At 39.0% G+C, this 22,150-nt stretch overlaps 2 pseudogenes; both read left to right on the top strand.

Moving 5' to 3' along the window:
• Positions 1-10,454: 10,454 nt before the first annotated feature.
• Positions 10,455-12,022, top strand: LOC121048926 (annotated as a pseudogene).
• A 709-nt stretch (positions 12,023-12,731) lies between these two features.
• LOC112203554 lies at positions 12,732-16,782 on the top strand (annotated as a pseudogene).
• Positions 16,783-22,150: the final 5,368 nt, after the last annotated feature.

The raw sequence follows: 22,150 nt of genomic DNA, 5'->3' as shown, positions 1-22,150 counted from the left end.
AGGTATTTTGCTCAATTAATCAATTAAGTTGGTATTTTGCCCAAGTACACAAACTTTAGGGGAAAAGACTCTTAAGGGTAGTCATTTTTAGGATAGTGCCAAATATATCCTATGCTGACTTTTGGGTCATTACTTTTCCTTAGAAAAACCTGTTCAAACTTTTGAAAAAAAAAAAAACTAGCCTTCAACATGCCCAAGTTTTTCACCTAACGGCTCCCCGCCTAATGGTTACTTTAACAGGCGGAATCACTGTTGCTTATTTCGGTCCTAAGCTAAGGCAAATTTTTCTAAAAACCAGAAAATCTGAACTTAAAGGTAGTACAGAATAAAGGCCGAACACAACAATCAACATAAAAGCTTAAAAAATTTAAATACTTGATGAAGTGGATGAGCACACTGAAATTATTTATTTAAACATAATTACAAGCTAAGAATTCAGAGCTTCATTCTCAGGTAAACAGCTAAAAAGCTGTTTAGCTATTTATGAGAATGATTACAGATACTTACTTGTAATGAAAACACACTACTTCACACTAGACAGGAAGGAAGGAGCACACTGCTACTATCACATTCTTACTTCTTGAGAGAAGACTCTTCTGCTCAAGTTTCTGATCTAGAACGAATATGAAAATTTTTGATGGTGGAATTTTTCGATGTTCCGATTTTTTGATGTCTTACAAATGAACCTAAGGCTCCTTATATAGGGAGCGGACTTCAAACCGAAATTCAAAACATAAAAATGTACAGCACAACCCTATTATTTTCTACTCTCGTGAGTGCTCTTGATGATGGAGGTCGGTTGGCGAAAAACAGATTCCCTTAGGTGAAATGTTTTTCATCTACTTCTTTTTGAAAAGTAAAAGCAGCCTTTGGGAAAAGTCCAAAGTTGCTTTCGGTGCTTTCTACACCTGCTGCTTCACAAGTTCTCATCTGTTTCTGAATTATGGCCAAGGACAAATGAGTTGTTATCCATCTGGGCCATTCGGGCAGTAGCTTCATTTTCTTCGACATCTGTATCTTCATACATTTTGTAGTGGTTGTCATTTTCAAGCTTTTCCACCCACTGTAAGCATGCTAGTGTCGAGTCGATTTCCTTTCTCGTGAGAGATAGGAAGAGGTCACTGCTGATTGCTTCAGGATGACCGTAAGCAGTGATTATTGTTTTCTCTCCTGTTGCCAGGAATGTATTTCTTGTATCCTTTGCGATGATCTTTTTGATATATTCGAGAGACATGGCCTTCATCCAGGGAATGCTTGAATTTGGCTGGCCATTGTATCCAACACAGGCGGGCTGAACTTATCTCTTTTGAATAATTCTCACATAATGATAAGGAGAAATGTATTCAACTTCACCATTTGTTTTCTGATTCCATTCTAGTGGAGTAGATCTGAACTTTAGTCGTAGAGAGCAGTCATTTTTTCTAACATTTTTGACTGTGTTGATGATGATAGGGGGCATGCTTTTGAGATCATCATTTGTTTTGGTCCAAAGATTATGGACAAAACCATTTTCAACAAGCCAGAGCTTATGTTCTTGAGGATGTTCACCCTGAACATTGACTAAATATATTCCAACATGAGGTCCTGCAATAATGAAGAGGGTTGGAGGAATACATGCCTCAGAATTGTGACTTCCTATCAGATCATGGAATTCAAACCAATCTGATTCTTTTAATGCTATGATAGGAATTCTAGCACTTTCTGGATCTTCAAGATAATGAATTTTTTCATTCCGAACAACACTCTGCTGTGTATGAACTTCTTCAAACTGTGGTCTAGCATTTTCATGGAGTTCTTCAGCCAATGCGAATAGAGCTGGGAACATAATACCACTGTTTCGTTCTTGAAAGGCAAATAAGAGGTTGTTTAGGATTGCCTTCTGGTGATAAGCTAGCCTCCTGCCAGTTCTGAACACAGGATCATTGAAAGTTCGTAGTTCATAATTAAAAACATTTATTACTCCAGTTGGAGTTGGTTTGCTTTTTGGCAAAACAACAGCCGTAAACGGTTTTGATGAGTCTTTACCGTCTGCCGTTTGAGATGGGCTAGCCAATCCTTTACCCTGGGATTGATTAGTTGTGGCTAGTCCTTTTGGACTTAGCAGAAACCTTTTGAAGATTTTTTCTTTAGGGTCCTCCGCAGCTTCTTGTTCTTTCCCAGTTCTTCTGTTTCTGGGATTGCGACCTTCGTCGTCATTTTTGCTGCTGAACATTGCCATTTCTCTGGTTAGGGCGTCTAGAAGATAGTTCTTGTTTCCTGCAATTAATTCAACATTATAATCATATTGGTTAAGAAATAATTGCCAGTTTGCTAATCTTCCTCTATCAGAAGCTTTATCAAGTTTAAATTTTTTAAAATTCTTTACTCTAGCACAATCGGTGCGTACAGTAAAGGTGTTTTCCAAGAAAAGCTGGAGAATTTTAAATCATTTTCTTGACAGCCAAAATTTCTTTTTCTCCTGTAGGATAATTTTGTTCGGGAAAATTTTATGAATTGTACCCGAACTAAGGCCCACTCTAAATTTTAGTACATTAATTTTCAAAACATAAACTTTGGTACATCAAATATGAAGTTTGACCCAATATACGTACATGACGTTAATGACTCCGTCAGTCTGCATGCCATTACACACATAATAAAGGGCATAATTGGTTTTTCATTTGTCAATTCCTGTCTCTCACTCCCTCTGACTCTCGCTCTCTCCCTGTCTCTCTCTCTCAACCGCTGCTGACGACGAGAACTACGAGTTCACGAGGCCGGAGACCACGCGGCACCATCACCGTCATCGTCCTCCTCCCACAATAGCATCGTCCTCATCCCAGGTCAATTCTGAAATCCAACTCCAGAAATTCATTTCTGAAATCCAATTCTAGAAATCCAAAGAAACCCAATTGAAATCCGAACCCAATTCTGGAGAATTTGGACAGCGAGGGCTCGATGACGGGGTACTGCTGCGGCGTGACTTGGATCCTGTCCGAGGACGCGGAGGCCATGGCCATGGCGGGTCGAGTCGGGAGGATCCGAAAGCGAGACAAGCAGAGGAGAGAGGAATTGGGGATTGAATCTATCAGAGCACAACTCGCGTTCCTTCTTGCAGAGATTTTGAGGGTCCAAAAGTAGATACCCGGCCACTTGCAGAAATTTAGGTTCTAAAACAATTATTATACCGGCACAACTCGGGTGCCTACTTGCAGAGACTTTTAGGGTTTAAAAATGTTATCTACTTCCCACTTGCAGAAATTTGTAGTGAGTTGATAATGCCCAGGCTGTCACGGAAGACTAACTTGTTTGATTATTCACTCATCTTGAGAGTTCTTGCGATCTGATCTCTATTGCATCCTTCTCACAAATTATGGAGGAGAAGCAACTAAAGAACGAGGCTGTGAAGGTGTGGCTGGATGATCTCAGAGACTTGATTTATGATGTGGATGATGTCTTGGACAAGGAAGGAAGGAGCGTCGGTTAGAGTTTGGTGGTGAGTGAGGGAAGCTTTTGGAGCCAAGAACCCTCCTTTGTAGCCGAGTAGTGGTCTGCAGCCAATGGCAGCATTGGATCCCGGAACCTGCTTCCGATTTCCAATTGAGGGAGGGGGGAGAGAGAGAGAGAGAGAGAGAGAGAGAGAGAGAGAGAGAGAGAGAGAGAGAGAGAGAGAGAGAGAGAGAGAGAGAGAGAGAGAGAGAGAGAGAGAGAGAGAGAGCTGGGTGCCCAGAACAAAAGAAGAGAGATAGCTGGGTGCTCAAAGTAAAAAATGTGAAGAGACTGTTTTACCCTTTGAAATACAACAAACTAACGGCGTCATTGACGTCGTGTATATATACTAGGTCGGTTTTGAAACCTCATGTACCAAAGTTTATATTTTGGAACTTGATGTACTGAAATGCATAGTGGGCCTTACTTTGGGTACCATTCATGAAATTTTCCCATTTTGTTCTGCATGACTAAACTTGCCACTACAGAATTTACAGATCTTTTCAATGTTAGTTCCAGGCGTTTTTGCCAGAACAACACCGGACCAGTAATTATCACTAGCATCTGTTTGGAGAATGATTTCATCATTTTCCTCTGGTTGTTGTAGAGGAGGAAGATTTTTGCAGAGATTTTTTTATCTGCTTCACAATTTTTTCATCATCTTCTGTGAAGTTCCATTTTCTTTTGGATCTTGTTTTAGGAGATAATATTGCTGTTAGTCATGAGATTTTGGGGATGAAATCTCTTCCATAATTAATGACTCCTAAGAATCTCTCTAGACTCTTAGCATCATGAATTCTGTATGGGAATTTCCAGATTTTCTCAAGGATGTGAGGTTGGAGTTTTATCACTCCATTCTTGATGTTTATTCCTAGGAAATCAACTTCATCGAGGATAAAGAAGATTTTCTTTTCTCCTAGGATGATCCCATGCTGAACTATCAGCTTTACAACCTCATAGAGGTGTTTCATGTGTTCTTCTCTGTTTTTGGAGAAGACAAGGATGTCATCAATATAGACGACGCAGAATTCAGCAATATGTTTGAAGATGTCATCCATCTTTCTTTGGAAAATCAAGGGGGCTTTTTTTAGGCCAAAGGGCATTACTAACCATTCGTAATGTCCTTGTGGTGTTCCAAATGCAGTGAGAGGAACACTTTCTGGATGCATATTGACTTACCAAAAACCCGACTTTGCATCGAATTTTGAAAAGACTTTAGCTCCTCTGAGCTGGTTGATTAGTACAATTACTTGAGCAATTTGATAACCGTCTTTAACGGTCTTCTTATTGACATCTCTGTAGTCAATTACCATTCTAGCTTTTTCTCTAATGTTTTCTGCATGATTTCTCACATAGAATGCTGGAGCATGATGAGGGCTAGTGGATGGTTGAATTAATCTCTTGTTCAAGAGATCTTCATTATCTTTTCTGAATCCCTTCTGGTCTTCCTTTTTGTACTGAGGAATGACTTTGACATGACAGATAACATTCATATCATGTAATTCACAGACCACTGGGTCTTTTTCCTAAAATTTCTGAGGGTCGATATCTATATTTTGTTCGAGCAGTTTCTTGATTTTATCAAGAGTAGAAATTTTCTGAGACTCAACCTTATTCTGGAAGTGCTTGAGGTTATGCTATGGATAAAACTAGCTTCTTCATCTTCGCTAGTTGTTTCTTTTTTTTCTTCTTCTTCAGAAGATTCTTCAACAAGTAATTCTTGTTGTTGTTTGATTTGGAGTATGGTTTTGAATTTAGGCTTGTAGGGAGTAAGATCACCACTATTCTGTTGCGATCTCTGATATTGTGTAGTAAAGTTTGGACCTACCACACTTTTGGCTTGTGTAAGCCTATCTGCCCAGAACACCTGTTCTCCTTTTCTGAAGCCTGTCACTTCTTCATCTTGAATAAATCTTTGTTGGAGAATAAAATCATTTCCCAACAAGAAATCTGATCCTTGGCCTTTAGATTGCTAAAGAGTTTGAATGATAAATGTTCCTCCACCAATGGTGATATGAACATTTTTTGCTACTTTATTCATTGTAAGAAGGCTTCCATCAAACTGGACACCATTAGCAATTCTTTTCTTATCTTCTTTCCAGAGTTCTTCTGGAATTGCAAATCTCTGTAAATCCCGATCCATTATCTGCAAATGCATGTAGATGATATTTCTTGTGATCAGGGAATTTTAATCCAATCTCTATGTAGTTGCTGTATCTACTAGTAGAGATGATTTTTGATTGTTGAAGCTCATTTTTTTGAGCTTGTTCCTGTGGTATGAATGGTTTGCATTCTTCTGGAACATTTTCTGGTGGTTCAACCAGTTCTATAGTTTTGTCGATTTTTTCTTCATCGATTTTTTCTTCGTTTATTTTTGAGGAAGATGGTTCCATAATTTCTTGGAACAGAGTTTCTACTTCTTTCTCCTTTTGCTCAGAGAAATATTCTTCATATTCTTATTCTACCAATTGGCTGATAAGGCCATTCTTGGTTTTTCTTCTTGCTTCAGCTATGAAGCATTCTTTGTGATAAGTCTTTTTTGACTCTTCACAAAACATAGAAAGTCCATTCTTTTCCTGACATAGGCAGTAGTCACAAATGAATGTACCAGGGTTCACCTGATAAGAAGACATTATTGCTTCTATCTTACTTTCTTCCCAGTTTTTGACTTTAAGAACATTCATCTGTCTAGATTCTAAGTATTCAACTTCAGAATCTACTTTAGAGTCAAATGATTCTTCTTCTTCAGACCAGGCAAAGTAAACTGACCTGTCATCTTCTTCATCATCAGAGTAGGCTATTTCGTAGCCCTTCATATTTGCTGTTTCTACTATAGGCTTATATTCTTCAAAGAGAGCTTTAGTAGACCTTTTACCCTTTTCTCGGCATTCATTGGCATAGTGCCCTTCAGCTTTGCATAACCAGCATTTGCAAGCTTTCTTGCCAGGTTGTTTATTATGATGGTTTGTATTATTTTTCTTTTTCTTGAAGAATTTTTTTTTTGGATCTTCATCCTGTTGTTTCTTGAAATTGGAACTACTTTTCTTGAATTTCCAATCTTTTCTCTTATTACTCTTTCTGAATCCTTTTGAGTAATATTTTTCTTTTCTTTTTCTGTGGAACTTGGATTCATGACATCCCCAGTTGGTTGGCATATCCAGTATTCCATAACAGAAGTTTTCAACTCCTTTGAATTGTTTCTTGGCCATCTTGGCTCTAAGATTTGCTTTGCATTGCTCTTTTAATAATTGCCTAATTCTGTCGGCAATTCCTCCAACTGAAAATCTTTCAATTGGTTTTTCAGCTATGCTTTCTCTCACAGCTGTTCTCCATGGTTCAAGGAGTTTTCTGTGCAACAAGTTAACTAGATCAGTATTCTCTAGTTCACCTATAGTACAATAGTATTCTTGAAACTCGTTCAAGTATTCTTCAAAATATCTCATGTCACAAATTTTGAGAGCATAGATATTTGATTTGGCCGCTTTAGCTTTTTCACTCAGATTTGAGAGATCTCCACAGAACTGATCGTATAGGGGTATTGCAAAATCATACGGAGATTTTGAATTTTTTATCTCTTCTAGCCCGTCTTTTCCTCTGGCAGTCTCCTTGAAAAACAGATAGTACTTTTTTGCTACTCCGGTGAGAGTAGTTTCATAGTACACTTGAAGATCTGGTGCTTCAAATTTTCCAAGGGTGAGAGCAAAAGCCATCATGAGGCTATCAATCCATTGGTCAAGAGTTTTTCTCTTGTCTAGAGCTTTGTCTAGATTTAGCCAGATACCATAATTGGAAATTCGTACTCTGGGTATATTGTCCTCTGGGACAAATCTTTGAGAATTTCTTTCTCCATTTCTTCCCGTAGGGGCTTTTTGTATAGGGAGTTTCAGTTTTCCTTTTTCTCAAATGATGAAAGTTTTGGAATTGGAGTTTTCTCCTTCTTCCATTTCAATATCTTGATAGGGAAGGAGTTTTCTTTCCTTTCCTGGTTTGAAAATTTTCATTTCTTCGATTAGTTTTTCTAATCATTCAGGATTTTCGCAAGATTCTGCTTCATCATAGAGGTCATAGAGCTTTTGTGCTCTAAGCATATTTACTGGTCTATTCAGGTCAGCTTCTAATTCTTCTTCAGTGATAGGCTCTATTGGTTCTTCAACAGAGAATTTGGTACCACTAACACTAGATTCTCTAGTGCTATAGCTTCTTCTAAGAAGGTTTTTGTTTATCCTGACATTTTCAAGACATACGTCACTTTTTTAGTAATATTCGAATTTTAGACAGATGTCTCCAGTCTTTCTGCTTTCATAAATTGCCACTTTGGCATTTTCTGCTGGTTTTTTCGGACTAGATAATTTCCATTCAATAGGAAAAGTTACTTCATTCCAAGTAACCTTATGAATCTATTGTGAATGGTTCTTCTGACTGGTGAGGAATCCCGTAGTAAGACCTGGGATATTTGATATCCTTGTCTTAGGTTCTACTGTGGTACTCATCAGTTTATAGTATATTCTGTATACTATAGCCAGTTCTTGCATATCTTTTTTCATTGATATGCCATATGTTTTGACTCTCAGCTTTAGACAGTGAGATGCATCTTTCAAGCTGGTTGAGAAATTTGGAAAGCAGTTGAAATATGCCACTTGATTGCATAAAGATGCTTCAAGTGTTCCCAACAGACTAGCTTGAAAATCTGTTAGTCTATTGTCTTGTAAGACACATAGAACTGAACAGTTTATGCCTTCTCGGGCAATAAGTTTTATGTCTACTTTGACTGCTCCAATATGCATAAATTGATAATTTTTTGTTCTTGCTCTGACAACTTCATCAGGAGTGATCATCAAGAGATCTGTTTCTCTTGTTGTAGAGGGGGTTGTGAATTCTAGTAATTTGAAATGATGGCTATCCAGCATATCAAATTTTCCCCTTTTGTACATTTGTTTAAAATCTAATTTTGGGATTGAGGAGTTTTTTACCTCCTGTTCAATTTCATTGAATTCGAATTCTTCAGCATTTAGGAGTTGTACTCCTTTCTTTTTCCCGAAGATGCTCATCATTTTGACATCTCTTGCTTCTTTCAGGTTTTCATACCGAATACTAGTATAACTAGTAGATGGTTCTAGAAAAATCATGTTTGGAATAGGATTCTTTTCTGGTCTTTCTTATGGTTTGAATCCATTAGCTTTCTTTGTTTTTACTGTAGACACTTTCTTGTCCTTGAGTATATTTTTCATAGAATTCAACATTTTTTGCTGTTCATTGATTTTTCTACTAACATCTGTTAGCTTTTCTTCTTCCGTTTTTGGAAGTTCTTTGATATAATCTATTTTGTTTTCCAATTTTTCTAATTGGTAGATTATAGCTGGTAGTTTTTCTAGATGATTTTGACATCTAGACAATTCTTTCTGCAGGTTTTGATGTTTCTCATCAGAAGATATAAGTAAAGAATTCAACTTCTCTAATATTAATTCAGACATTGTCCCCATTGGGAATTCTCCTTTTGAGCTCTTTACAAGCTCTGATACCAGTGATTTGCGGATCTAACCAATGCTCAAATAATCAAGAAGTTTTTGTTCCTCTTTAAGAGTATATAAGAGATTTTCAATATTCTGCTAAGCTTTATAGATTCTTTTCTGCACTATAAAGATGATATCCCAGTAGTCGAGAGTTTCTCTCTTAAGCCTCGCTCTATAGTCTTTTAATTTTCTCAACTTTGCTCTTTCTTTCTTTAATTCTTTGCTAGTAATATTACAGATAACAATTAACTCAAGTCTGTCAACGATCGGAATTATGAATAGTAAAATTTAACTGTTTACCTTTGAATATAGAGGATGAAGTTTAGTTGCAATTATAGTCTAGACAAATAAATTCAAGATGGGCCCACCACGTTTCATTAAAAGGAAAAAGAGAGGAAATAAATTAACAATAAAAGCAAAGATTGGAGAGAGAGGGGTACTAATGGTATAACCATTAAGTGAAAGGAATAGTTGGGAGAAAAGGAAAAACTTTTGTGTGAATGAGGATAATAATAAGTTGGTGGAGATGTGGAGTGTATGAGGTGTATTTTGGTATTTTGTGGATAAATGGTCATTATCCCTAAAATAAATATATATCATACAGGCAATATGCTAAGTAGATACGGGCACTGCAATATGGTGTGTTGACCCAATTCACTAACCATGTCAACACCACCACAAACTTCTGTTTATTCTCACAAGTAATTTTAGCGGTGATTCTTCTTAATACTCCCGCAGAGACATGTTGCCATTGTGATGTTACTAGTTAGCCTGGTTCTGTGTTTCTTCGGAGCTTTGAATTGGAAAGCACTGTGCGTAGTCAATTTATTTGGTTTTAGTAGGATCGGTCAAAATTGAACCATAGACCACCTAAACCACATATGATAGGACTAGACTATAAACAGTTCAGGAGATAGCGACATGGGACTAAAGGTAAGGTTGAGAATTGAGATAGAGATAAGCTAGAATTAATTTTCGTTTCTATAGAATGGACATCGAGTGGGTTGATCATGCTTTGCTAACTAGTCTTTAAAGCTCAAGAACATTTAAAGAATATTTGTGAACTGGTTTCGAGTTTAAAAAAGAAATGGGATCCTCAATATGGCCGCTTCTGTTCTTCTTCGTTCCCACAACCTTGCACCACCTTGTTGCTAAAATCATAACCCTAGGTCACGCCTCATGCACTTCGGCAGCTGAATTGTGTTGGAGCCAGCAATTACACTAATGGCAGCATCTACCAACAAAACCTCATCAGCCTCCTCTCCTCCTTTTCCAACACTTCCCAAAACCAAACCAACTATGGCTTTCACAACTCTTCTCTCGGACAAGGCTTCAACAAAATGAATGCCATTGCATTGTGCAAAGGAGACCTCAGACTCGAAGGCTGTAGTAGCTGTCTCAGTGAGTCCACTCAGAGTCTCCTGCGAAACTGCATGTTCATATAAAACGGACGCAATCTTATGGGCAGAGCTTTGCATGGTACGGTACTCTCAAGACCACATATATGGTATTGAGGAAGAGGACCCTAGTATATTTCTGCCCAGTCCGAACAACGCCTTAAACGAGCAAGCTTTTGGGTTCGTGCTTAACCTCTTGTTGGAAACTTTAAGAGACAGAGCTACTTCAGGCGATTCTCGAAAAAAATATGCAGCTGGACATGCAGTTGCTCCGGGATCCTTATATTGTAACAGGTTAAATTGTTACGATTTCAGTTAACTTTGAAGATATAAGATCTGCAACAGGTTAAATACTTTAGGCGATTCTCGAAAAAAATATGCAGCTGGATCTGCAACAGGTTAAATTGTTTTCTTTAATTGTATTTTATTTATTTATTTAATAAACATACTTTCAGGGTAGGCTATATAACGGACGATATATAGCTGTGAAAAGGCTATCTAAGAGTTTTCTCAGCAAGATGATCGTGAATTTAAAAATGAAGTCACGGTAGTTGCTCAACTTCAACACCGGAACTTAGTGAGGCTCTTAGGCTTTTGCTTGAAAGGAGAGGAAAGGCTCCTCATTTACTAATATATACCTAATAAAAGTCTTAATCACTTCATTTTTGGTATGGTATCCTCTACATCCTCAGTATATGTATTTTATAATTATAATTCTAGATTTTATATATGGTAGATAAAACTAAGGTACACAACACATAACACACTGACACACATTACATATGTTCTAACAAAATTGTTTACAGATCCAACCAATCATGGACCTTTGGATTGGGAAACACGTTACAAAATCATAGAAGGAATTGTTCGTGGTCTTCTTTACCTCCATGAAGATTCTCGACTTTGAATTATTCACCGCGATATCAAAGCTAGCAACATTCTGTTGGATGAAGAAATGAACCCCAAAATTGCAGATTTAATTTGGTATGGCAAGGTTGTTTGTTATGGATCAAACTCAAGGAGATACAGGGACTATCGTTGGGACCTAGTAAGTAACCATTGCACTCTAACTTACATGGCGCCTCTAAGAATCAACATACTTGCATTTCTAATTTGGATGTCATATTGCAGTGGATATATGGCACCCGAATATGCATTTCACGGGCACCTTTATGTCAAATTGATGTTTTTAGTTTTGGCGTGTTAGTTCTTGAGATAGTCAGCGGTAAGAAGATTGGTAGTTTCCGGAATGGTGATGATGAAGAGAACCTTCTAAGCTACGTAAGTAAGATTATATAATCAAAGTTGTTACATTAGTTTTGCCTTGAGCCTGCAACATAATCGGAATTTGGAGTTATATATTTTTTCTAATTTTTGAAGGCCTGGAGAAATTGGAGGGACGGTACAATTCCAAATATCATAGATCCTGGGTTGACAACATGGTCAACATCTGAAACATTCAGATGCATCCACATTGGTTTATTGTGTGTGCAAGAAAATATGAACAACAGACCAACCATGTCTTCAGTTGCTTCCATGCTTAACAATCATTCTTTCACACTCTCAACACCCTCAAGACCTGCATATCATTCTTCCCTGTCTTCAGTTCCTTCCATGCTTAACAATCATTCTTTCAGACATGTCTGATCAAATCCAAAAGCTTTGTGCATGTGTCGAGAAATGAGATTTCAAATATTACCGAACCATATCCGCAGTAGGGGCCAAGTATATATATATAATTTACTAGCATTAATTAATGAAGACCCTTCTATTTGTTAAGTGATCGTTTAAGCTAGCTAGCTAGTTGCTTTCATCAAACTCAAAACAGTTGCATAAAGTCTATATAAAGAATGTGGATTGTAGAAAATTGTTTATCACCAGTTCACCACATGCGTCATTTGCATGTTGTCAATTTGGTTGCACGTTATTATCTGTAAGTTGTCAATTAAGTTATCAACATGCACGTACGTTGTTGAAAATACGAACGCCATCAAAACTCTGAGAATTAAAGAAAGAAAGAAAAACAGCGGACAATTTTCTTATATGGGCACAACAGAAAACCTCCAGCCCTAGACTTTAGAAACTTTAAAAAAAAAAAGAAGCCTCGACATTCTGAAGCTACTGCCTCTTCAGCCTTCTGCACTCCTCGAAGTACGTTCAGCCCCTTAAGCTCCTCGTCAGACTCCTCCATCTCCGGCCACAATCCATTCCGGTCCCTGTCGTTCCCGCCCGAATCTCCCGGGTAAAGACTCCCGCCGGCCAAGAGCACGTACTCGGCTGGGGGTTTGAGTTCGCCGAGAGCGAGGTGGAGTCGGCCAGGAGCCCCGTGAAGACAGCGTTTTACGCGATTGTTGAAATGATTGAGAAATTGGATGTGAATAGTGATGGTTCTATAACTGCATTGGAGGAGTGATTGGGTCAGTCCACTATTTCGGTCTTCGAATTCATTTTAGTCTGAACTTTTCTTATATGGAGAGCTTTGCATTAGGATATCTGAATTGTTGAGCTTATATTACATACTCGTGCAGATATTAGATAACAGTAATGGAGCTTCTAGCTCAATCAAGAGTTGAAATGCAGACTACAAATTGGTTTGACAACATACAAGTGCAAATTTCCAACTTTTCGAACAGGTATAATATATGTGGGAATATATTTTCTGTAATGCTTATGTATTATGGAATCATTTATCTGGTTTTGGCAATAAATATATTCTTGTGAATTTCCAGCCCCTTGTTCCAGCTGTTAGTGCAGAGGATGGGCAATGGATAATCAAGAAACCTTTTGCAAGCCTGGTGGTCATGGTGTGATATGGAAACTTGCTTATGCTAATAAAGGCATTTTCCAATGGTTTTATATCATGGACGAAAAGGTGCAACTGTATGACAGGTTAGGTAAGCTGTGTTTCTTCAGTTGGAAAATGTTGATAAATTGGATTCCACACTCTTGAATTACTTAATAACAATGAATTTCCAGCAATGTTGTGGCCGCTACAGATTTGACTCTCTATGGCACTGGCAGGGATTGATTTACACCATGGGAAGGTACAAATTTGCTATGGTGTTCATTTGATGTTGTGGAAATTGGTAGCTCCTTGTGCACTTAGAATATCTTCTTTTTTTTAATTGTTTTTCACTTCAACCTTTGCATGTAACAGAAACTGGGGTTTGCTTCCTGTAAGAGGAACTCAGGGGCTACAGAAGGAATTAATGTTCTAATTGAGAAGGAAAATCCGGATGGAAGGTGGGAATATGGTTTCTTGCATTGAATACACAGAGTTTGATAAATTTGGGATAGCAGATGGACCTCATTCTCGTAATAGGTATGTAGTTATCTAACCACCACAGGTGGTCGAGTTGGTAAGAGCCTCCAGGTGTGGAACCCCACACCCGGGTTCGAATCCCGCCGACGCTTATTGGAGTTAAATCCCAATATATTCTTGGTGGCTAGGGGGGATGAAGCGTTCTGACAAGATCCCCCGAGCACGGTTTAGTCTCTGGGCCTAGAAAGCCTTTGAGGACACCGTGTGATTGACAAATAAAAAAAAAGGTACGTAGTTATCTCTTATTAAAAATTTGTAATATAACTTGTAGTTATGGTGTGATTTGATAACCTTTATCCTTGAAATTTGTAATCTAGACCTTTACTGCAAACCTCTTGACAAAATTGTGATTTTGTGTAATTCATGTAACCATAAATGCAAGACATTTTCCAACTTAAAGCACCAAAGGTGTTTGTCAACGTGTTTTATTCTTTTCTCTTATTCTTTGGCCATCCGTTTCTTTCACCAAGACTTTTACTAGGTAATTTAAATTTTCAGTTCTATAGTCCAACATTAACCATGCTTTCTATGTTCAAGTCTGCAGGCAGAGTTCCCTGCCAATACAAACATTTTGTATGTAGACATACCTTCCGCGAAGTTGGTGGGTTCAAGTAAGAACACAGAGAGCTTACCTGGCATGGTGTTAAATGTTAAAAAGGCAATATCATTTGTAGACAATTTTGGAAATCCACAAAGGTACTTCTTAAAACCTTCAACTGCTGTTTTCACAATTGATTTTTATGTCTGTGTCAATAATACTTGACGGCAGATCCTCCAAAGATAAAACCTCAGTAGACTCCATCTACCTACAATTCTTTTTAATTTTTAAATTCTTTGTAACGGGTGCATAAGTACATGGTATGCTAATCATTACAGACTGTACTATGAAAGAAACAGAACTTGCACACATGAATAATGTTAGCCCGGCTCGTAATGACTTTCCTTGTATTGTAGTGTTCCTGGTGGCAGGCTTGAATGCACAATGCAAAATATTGCAGACAACTTTCTTAATACATGTCCATCTAGATAGAGATTATAAAGGCGTTGTAGGTGTTATTACTGTCTAAATTGCATATTACTCTGACTACCTATCCCTGTTATGTTTGATGCTTAATTGCTTATGAGTAACTATATTGCTAATAACTGTTGGCATTATGCTTCATACCTTTATTGTTTTTAATAAAAGAAGACGGGTTACATCATCTACTAAGAGCAAAAGAAGGCATGCAGACAAATCTTTACCCAACTATGTAATGGTGCTCTATGTCTCCTTTTCCTGAGAGTATAAATTGAAGTGTACCCTTTTTGTTGCGACACAGTGCAGAGGGTAATGTTTCTCCTTAAGTTAATATCGTTATGTTAAACTCATATGCAGACTCCGGATGGTTCGCTGTTGGATATCTTAAGAAATGCTCATGATCTTCTGTCTCAGTCTGATATTAAACTTCCCGAGGTACATCCTGTTTATTAGTTTGCAGTAATGTAACCAAAACTACTTCCACTTGATGCCAGCTAATGTTATCACTTAGTATTTGCTCAATGGCAATCCATAGTTCTTGAGTTGATATTCAATTGTGGTACTTTACTTCATTTTACGGTGTAGATTGGAAGCAATGACAAGTACCTAAATTCTGGACCACCATTTCTTACTCTTCTGCACCCTGCGAGTGTTTGCTAAGTTGAAGGATTTCTGCTGCTTTAGTATTTTTGTTGTCTTTCAGAGGATCTGTCTTAGCCTGCCTCTTCATGATGTGCTTTTGCTATACTAGAAAACTGGAAGTGCTCTGCTGTACTAGATGCACAAAGAAGAATTCAGAACTTTGTCATGCATGTTTTGTAAAGAATTATGTATCAGAACTGTAATGAAATGTAATTTTCTTTTACATGGTTAAAGTGTATTAATATTGGCATGTGAATGTGCTTAAGTAATGGCGAATGTTTATAGAGGTACAAGAAAGAAGAACCTAGCAAATTGGGTGCAAACTGATATGTTATAACAACGTATTCAGTAATATGACAACATATCATGTATGCTGTCAAAAACTAAAGACAACATGCTGAGAGTTTAGTTAAAAATTATAACACGTGCTTGAAACGTTGTCAATAATTTATGACAACATGCAAAACGCATTGTTGAATAATTATAACAACTTGCTTCGCCTCTTTTCGACAACGTGCAAAGGGCGATGATAAGGTCTCTTGAACTTTTAACAACTCTGGCATCTACAACATGCGCTGAATGTTGTCGAAAGTGATTGACAACATAAATTGCATGTTGTTAAACATGTTTTTTTCCTGTAGTGCAGTGCTGGCCTCTGGCCTCGCCAGTGTTCTTTTGGTTTATCAGTTGCTCCATTAATGGGAGTGATGGTACCAACGGCGGATCTTTGCATGTTGGGTGGGATTGATTTGGTACGTGGGTGATCAGGGTCTGGTCCGAGTGCGATGGCCGCTGGGAGAAAAAGAGTTGAGAACTATAGCTTTCTGCTTGGTGAGTTTGCAAGTGAAAGAACCCTATCTATTAGTTAAATTAAATTTTCCTGTTCTCTACAATCTGTGGGCAAGGATGGCCTTGAAACTCATAATGTTGGTGGAGGGATGGTAGCTCAGTCCAAAGCCTAGTTAGTAAAATTCGGGACGGGAATTAAATGTCAAAAATACGTTCGTGAATAATTCAGTAAGTCTTAGTGAAAAATACTTTGAAAAATTCGGCCATAAAATATGTAAACAGCAAATTATAAAATTCGATACGCACATGTTTAAAACAAAATGTAATGAAAAATACGGACGTAAAAATACGGATTGATATTTGTCATTTCTAGTACTCATTTGTAGTTATATGACTTCTTAAACACAAATTTTGAAGAAAAATCAAGGTGAATCATAGCTTTTCTCAAATATTACCATTTGGATATACAAAACTTCAACAAATTTAAGTAATTTAATAAATAAGAAGTGTAAATAATACTATTAATTGTATAATTTTTTAATTATAAAAGTTTAAAATTCAAACCACTAGGTTATGGTAGAGCTTCCAGGTGTGGAACTCTCACACTCGGGTTCGGGCCCCCTCTCCTACATCTAGTGGCCAGTGGTGGCAATTGGGCCTGTTGCTAAGTCCCACGTTGGAGGGATTAGTCCGGCTCTGCTGGGATACCTTTCAAGGGAGAGTGTGTTGCTAACCTCCCCCAATAAAAAAAAAAAAAGTTTAAAATTCATAATTAATCTTAAACTTGTTGAAGGATGTCGACATAGTGTGCCTCTACAAACTAGGGTTTAGGATTGTAATAGGAAAGTATTATAGGTATTCAATTGTATTCGAATTCTCTTACCTTTTGTATATCTTGCAACTCCCTATATAAGGGCTCCTATTATCAATAATAAACATACAATTCCATTCTCCTACAACACGTTATCAGCACGAGTTCTAACCCTAGCAGAAAAAAAAACCCTAAGCAGCCTCACCAAGAAAACTGCCGCAACCAGCCTCACTGCCGCAAAGCCTGCAGCCTCCTCTGCAAGCCTACTGAAGCCTCTGCCGCCCTAGCCTCCTGCCACGCCTCCTGCAGTCCACTACTGTAGCCCCCGCGCACCCTCCAGCCACCGCACCCCGCTCCAGCCTCCTGCCAACCTGCGCCCCCGCGCTGCACACCAGCCTGCAGCAGCCCACGCACCCAACAGCCCGCAGCAGCCCACGCACCTGCACACACGCCTGCGTCCCCTGCACACCTCGCACTGCACCAGCCCAATCACCACCGATTCGGCGCCACTGCATCTCACCGGCCAGCAGACCCCCACGCCTGCGCCGCCCACCTAGCGTCTGCGCAGCCCACCCAACCTCACTGCAGCACTCACCCATCCACCCACCCACCTGCAGATTAGGAGCAGGAAGAACAGAGGAAAGAAAGAAGAAGACTGAAGGAAAAGAAAGAAAAAGAAAAAAAAAGGAAGGGACCCGGCCCGAAAAAAAAAAGAAAAGGGAAGGGACCGGCCCAGAAAAAAAGAAAAAAAAAGGAGGAAAGCCCAAAGAACAGATAGCCCAGAGAACAAAAAAAAACACGCCTGCTCCAACACGCGCGTGTCCTCAAGCCAAGAACAATCACGTAAGTTTTTATAATTAAGGTTGCTGCTTTCTTGTATTTAGATTCCTTTTATTTTCTGCAAATATTGGAATATATGTTGCCAAATGATTTTGATATTTAACAAAGCGGAATTGTGGGGATTCACGCTTAACGAACTAAAGTGTTCGTATGAACTAAGAGTGTTCATAATTAAACGAACTAAGAGTGTTCGTGTGAACTAAGAGCGTTCACAATGCTTGGACTAAGAGCGTTCACAATGCTTGGACTAAGAGCGTCCGTAAGCATCAAATTGTGACCATATTAAAACATTATTATTTGGTCTAATCCAAAAGAGATTCTTGGAAATTGATTTCTTGGTAGCATAGCTCGGAAATCTCATTATTTTAGTTTTCGTGGAAGTTTAACTCCGAAACTAATATATTTTCTCTTCTTATTTTCAGGATGTCGAATGAACCTAGACTCGACTTTCCCATGCTTGACTCAACAGGCTCGGATTACCACAGTTGGGTAACCGATGTTGAGAACCATCTCACTTCCAAGGGAATATTACCCATAATCCAGGCACCTAACCTGGATCTTGTGTTCATCCGAACATCTACAAAGCATGCTCAAGCAGTTATCTTGATGCGATGCCATATGGACAAGGCACTCAGATTGGAGTATATGTCGATCAAGGATGCAAGAGAGCTATGGGTAGCGCTAGAAGAGCGCTTTGGCAATGTCCAAGATTCCCTCCTCCCTGACTTGAAGGTTCAATGGAACAATCTGCGCTTTACTGACTTCAAGTTTGTTGCTGAATATAATTCAGAGACTCTTCGCTTACAATCCATGTTGAGATTCTGTGGACAACCTGTCACAGAGTAAGAGCTAATTTAGAAGACTCTCTCCATCTTCCCCGTTTCAGCCATTGTGGTATCAAAGCAATACCGTACTGAAGTCAATGCTGGACGGATCCAGCTTATCAATATCATATTTGTAGCTGAGAAACATGATAACATACTCGTGAGGAATTATAATTCAAGGCCCATTAGAACTAAGAGCGTTCATGAGGCGAATTATAATGCACCCAAAAGAGGGTGCAAGTAGCGGAACCCTAGGAATAAGGGACATGAGGGACGTATGGGTCCATATAACCGCCCTAATCAGGAAGGAAACAGCAAGTTTGGAGCGGATACACGTGGTGGCAATGCCACACTTGGGAGAGGGGGTCGTGGCAACCCTATCTGTGGTAATGGAGCCATAGCTCGTGGTGGTGGCGCCATGGGTCGTGGTGGAGGCGTCAATCCTCCTAGGGAACGCCCACAACGAGCACCTCAATTGAAGGGAGGCAACTACAATGATCTGTGTCATCGATGTGGATCTAGTGAGCATTGGTTCAAGCAATGCAAGGCAAGCGAGCAACTAGCTTCAAGATACAGGGCATACAGGGACCTGAGGGAGCAAGAAGTTTACCTTGCAGAAGAAGAAGAAGAAAATGGTGGAGACGTTAATCTCACCATGGAGGACTTCAAAGATGAAGATGAAGTGCACAAGGATGTTGCAGACTTTGATTAGAAATAGTCCTCTTTATTTTTCAAGAATCATGTAATAGTCAATAAATGACAATTGTATTAACTCTTTCTTATGTGGTGTACCCAATAAAATATGATGTCTAGGAAAGTCATTGAGATAATTGGTACTTAAGCGAGCCTCACTCCACCAACCTCTCTCTCCACTTTCCTGGTCATATTTGATTGGAGTTGCCAAACGAATAGAGTGACTACAATGTGTCTCAATTTGATTTTCTTTATTTTGGATTAGACCCTTTTGGACCATTTGATGTAATCATTAGCTACATTTATTAATAAAGTATCGTATTATTCAATGTCATGGACATGTTTTTAATTTCGAACTTTATTATTTTTCAGTATGTTTCCTGGAGAGTTGGAATGCCTTGTTGATAGTGGCACCACACATACTATATTGCGACATAGGCAACTATTTCTATGCATGACGCCTAGTCGATCTTCTGTGACTACGATGGCTGGACCATCACAATTGATTCATGGTCGAGGACCAGCTCAATTTATGTTGCCAAATGGCACAAGTATTAATGTCACCGAAGCTCTATATGCTCCTAGGGCTGGAAGGACCCTATTGAGTTTTAAAGATATAAGAGCTAATGGTTTTCATGTGGAAACTCATTGTGAGAATAGACAAGAGTTCGTTTGCATCAACTCTAATGACTACGGACATAAACGAGTATTGGAGAAACTTATGTGTCGCTCTAGTGGGTTGTATGCAACCACTATTCGAGTTATTGAATCCAACCATATCATGAGAGATGACTTATGGGATTCTAACACATATAGGCTTTGGCACGATCGTCTGGGACACCCAGGTCGTGATATGATGATCCGTATACTAAAGAGTTCACACGGACATCCATTTTTCAAACCGAAAAGAAGTCAGAACAAAAATTCGGTCCAAGGTAGGGCCAGAGCCGCCTACCCCCTGCGGCCCAACAGTGGTATTGACACCACTAATGCCTCCTTGGTTCCTTTCTCTACTTCTAAAGTCAATTGTGACTTCGTGGTTCAACCGAATTCTTCCATGGTTGCTTCTAAAGCCCATCTTTCGTTTTGCAAAGCCTGCTCTTTAGCAAAATTAGGATCGAGACCATCCTATGCAAAGGACACTAAACAAAATATTCCATTCTTGCAACGAATCCAAGGTGATATTTGTGGACCTATCCAACCAACTTGCGGACTATTTAGATATTTTATGGTGTTGGTTGATACATCGACACGTTGGTCACATATCATGCTTTTGTCCACCAGAAATGCTGCATTTGCTAAACTCCTCGCACAAATCATTAAGTTAAGGGCTCACCACCCTGATCATCCCATTAAGTCAATTCGTCTTGACAATGCTGGAGAGTTTACATCAAAAACTTTTGATGACTATTGCATGTCCATTGGGATTGAGGTTGAACACCATGTTCCTCACATTCACACCCAAAATGGTCTCGCAGAAGCCACCATTAAAAGACTTCAAATGGTTGCTAGAGCATTGGTTATGCGTACCAATCTCCCTGTTTCTGCTTGAGGCTATGCAATATTGCATGCAGCTGTGCTTATTCGTCTGAGGCCTACTGCCACTCAACCCTTTTCTGCATCCCAGATGGTTACTGGGTATGAGCCTAATGTCTCACTGTTACGTCCTGTACCTCAATTTACCAATTTACTAGTCATTTGGACGGTAAACGACAATTACTTTTACTTTTTACCTTGTTTCGATACTTTTAGTGGCCCAAAAAGTTGACTTTTTGTTCGGGTCAAAATTTGAGAAAATGTTCTTCATGAAAGTCGTAGAGGACGTTAAACCGAACGCGTGCATATGTGGTACGTAAAAATCGGAGTTCATATGCCATAGTTATGAGTGAAAAACAAAAGTTACTGTAGATGGTAGAAAGTATAAATTCGACTTTCTACTGTGGCCGGGTAACTTTCTTTCTCTCTCTCTCTCTCTTCTCTCCCCTGCGTTTCCTCTCTGTCTCTCTTTTCTTCGGTTACTATTCATCATCATCAAGCTCGCGTCCGGCCACCTGGGAGCGAGCTGTAACCACCATTCGATTCATCTCTCCATCCTCGACTCGTCTGTGGTGGTGGAAAGCAACGTTGTGGCCGGAAAATGACGAATCGAACTGTTGAAGTTTACTGTAGCAGTGTGCAATTTTCCAGATTTCGGCCATTTCCGGCAGCTTTCCTGGACTTAATCGACTCGCCTGGCAACGGGGGTGGCATTCCTCCAAGCCTTGTTCCATGAATCGAAGGAAAAATCGACGAATCAAAGGTTTGAATTTCTTGACACTGTTCACGTTTCGGGTATAATCTTCACCTTAATTGTTGAGGTAGTTCTAGGCATTTTCTGGCTTTGTTGTAGTTGAAAGAATTAATGGGTGTGTTGAGAAGGTGCTATTGCCAAATTTTGGTGGCCATTGGAGTTGGTGGCAGCGGCGGTGGCGCCGCCACTGTGGGGGGCGGTAGCGGCGGCTAGGGTAGCTTTTTAATTTCAATTTCTGGCTAGTTGAATTCTATAATTATCATAGAGCTTATATATGAAGTTTGGTGAGGATGGGTGGAGTTTTGAATCGGTTATAAATTTCTAAAGATTTGGATTTCGGTTAATGTTAATCGTGAATCCGATTGTCGGATTTCCTCCATAATTGTTATATAGTCTGAAATCGATGAGTGGGCAGTGTTGGTGAAGTTTGGTTGGATGTGGATGAGAATTGGAGAAGTTGAGGTTTTGGGTTTGGAGACTTAATTATTGATTATCGTAAAATTATTTTCCGTCCGGTAATTATTTATGTACGAATAATTGTGTATA

Source organism: Rosa chinensis, chromosome 5 (genome assembly GCF_002994745.2).
Source record: "Rosa chinensis cultivar Old Blush chromosome 5, RchiOBHm-V2, whole genome shotgun sequence".
NCBI classification, from domain to species: domain Eukaryota; kingdom Viridiplantae; phylum Streptophyta; class Magnoliopsida; order Rosales; family Rosaceae; genus Rosa; species Rosa chinensis.
This window is presented reverse-complemented; position numbering and strand designations above follow the sequence as displayed.